The sequence below is a fragment of the Cricetulus griseus genome, chromosome 3 (assembly GCF_003668045.3).
Source record: "Cricetulus griseus strain 17A/GY chromosome 3, alternate assembly CriGri-PICRH-1.0, whole genome shotgun sequence".
Taxonomy (NCBI): Eukaryota; Metazoa; Chordata; class Mammalia; order Rodentia; family Cricetidae; genus Cricetulus; species Cricetulus griseus.
Window position 1 is genome coordinate 95842020 of NC_048596.1, and position 1900 is coordinate 95843919.

A 1900-nucleotide genomic window follows, 5' to 3' on the forward strand; every position below is an offset into this window, starting at 1 on the left:
ACAAGGTGGACTGTATCTTGACCTCTAGCTTTCACATGCACACACACACACACACACACACACACACACACACACACACACACACACACACACACAGAGAGAGAGAGAGAGAGAGAGAGAGAGAGAGAGAGAGAGAGAGAGAGAGAGAGAGAGAATATTACAGGAAAAATTAAAGGGTTTTGAATGAGATTTGCTATTTGAAACCAAAGTAAATAAATGAAAAATTAAGAGGGATAATTACAATAGAAAATTTTAGACACTTGGTCTTGAATCTATTTGGTCTTCATCCCATAAACAATAGGACTGAGCAAAGGTGAGACAAGTAGGTAAAGTTTAGATGGAATGTGGATGCCAAATCTACGTATGAAAAAAACAGAAGTCCAGGAGATAAAACTCCAAGAACACACAAATGTAGGCATGTGTTAAAGGCTTTGAGTCTTGCTTCCTTTTGAGGCAGCTTGAAGACAATTATGAATATTCTAATGTAGAAGAGTGTGGTGAAAACTATGTCCAGTCCAAGAACATTGAAAGCCACAAAGAGACTGTAGATCTTGTTAACACGAACATCTTCTGCTGCCATATTTACAATGGCCATGTGCTCACAGTATGAGTGGGACACAACAGTGGTCCAGTAGAATTTCAGCCTGCATTTGATGAGAATAAGACATGGAGCTACAAAGAGGGAGCCTCTGAGTGTGACTCCTACTGGTATCTGTTTGAGAAGTCTCTGGGTAAAATCGATGTATGTCTTAGAGGATCACAGATTGCCATGTATCTGTCCATTGCCATGGCAAATAAAATGCCTGACTCAATACACTGGAATGTGTGAATTAGCCACATCTGCAAGAGGCAGGCATCAAAGTGTATGTTTGAAAGGTGAAACCAGAATATTCCTAGCATTTGGGTAAGATGCAAGTACTGAGAGCAATGTCTGTTGCTCCAAGCATTGCTAAGAAGAGGTACATGGCTTCATGAAGGCTTTGCTCAACTGTGATGACAACTAGGAGCAGAAAATTTCCAAAAAGAGCAATGATGTACATGACAAAGAAAGGAATCCCAATCCTGAACTGCAGAGACTCCAAGCCAGGAATCCCAATCAGAGTCAGCACTGAGGGCATTAGAGGCTGCAGGCATATGGCTTCTCAATTAGTCTGGCAGCATGTGCTGGAAAAATTTCTTCTGTTTTCAGTTCTCACCTAGATTCACACAATCAGAGACTGAATGGGAATTCACATGGCACCTTTCAGATACAGACTTTTGCTGATGAGTCCCCTTTATGTACATCTAAGAATGTCTACATATCTTTTCTAGGTGTGAATGATTTATTTCAGAGTTCAGGTTTCCATCCACCTCTTTCACTTTCTTCTCTGTCCATGTCTATCTCATCAGAAACATACATAACAGACACACAAACAGTCCAAATAAAAGCTTATTAAATATATTCTAGAAAGAAGAAATATTTCTGAATACTTATGAAAATATTCAATTTAAAGTTTGGATTTCTATAATGATTAAATATCTTCTTTGATATTTAAATAATTAGTATCATCTTTGTTATGTCTATGTCAAAAAGCATTTATCTATTTAATAACAATATCATAAAGGGGCAATGATATGTTTGTTTATTGTTTCAGTGTCGAATGAATAATAAATGATGAAGAAAATTACTGTATTTTAATATTTCCTGACATGCATATTTACCTGTTTCACCTTGATCCTTTCGTAAAGTCCTCTTTCCCCCTACCCAAGTCCTTTCTACTTTAGTGTACAAATATAAAGTGGGAAATTACAAATACAGAGTCAGCTAGAAATACAAGGGCATTTAATAGGGAAAAGCCTTACTTACAGAGCGACCTAGCCAGCCTGTGTGGCAGCAGTCTGTACATCAAGCCAAAAAGGT

At 37.9% G+C, this 1900-nt stretch overlaps 1 pseudogene; it reads right to left on the minus strand.

Annotated features, from left to right (window-relative positions):
- Window positions 1-224: 224 nt before the first annotated feature.
- LOC100767517 lies at window positions 225-1118 on the minus strand (annotated as a pseudogene).
- Window positions 1119-1900: the final 782 nt, after the last annotated feature.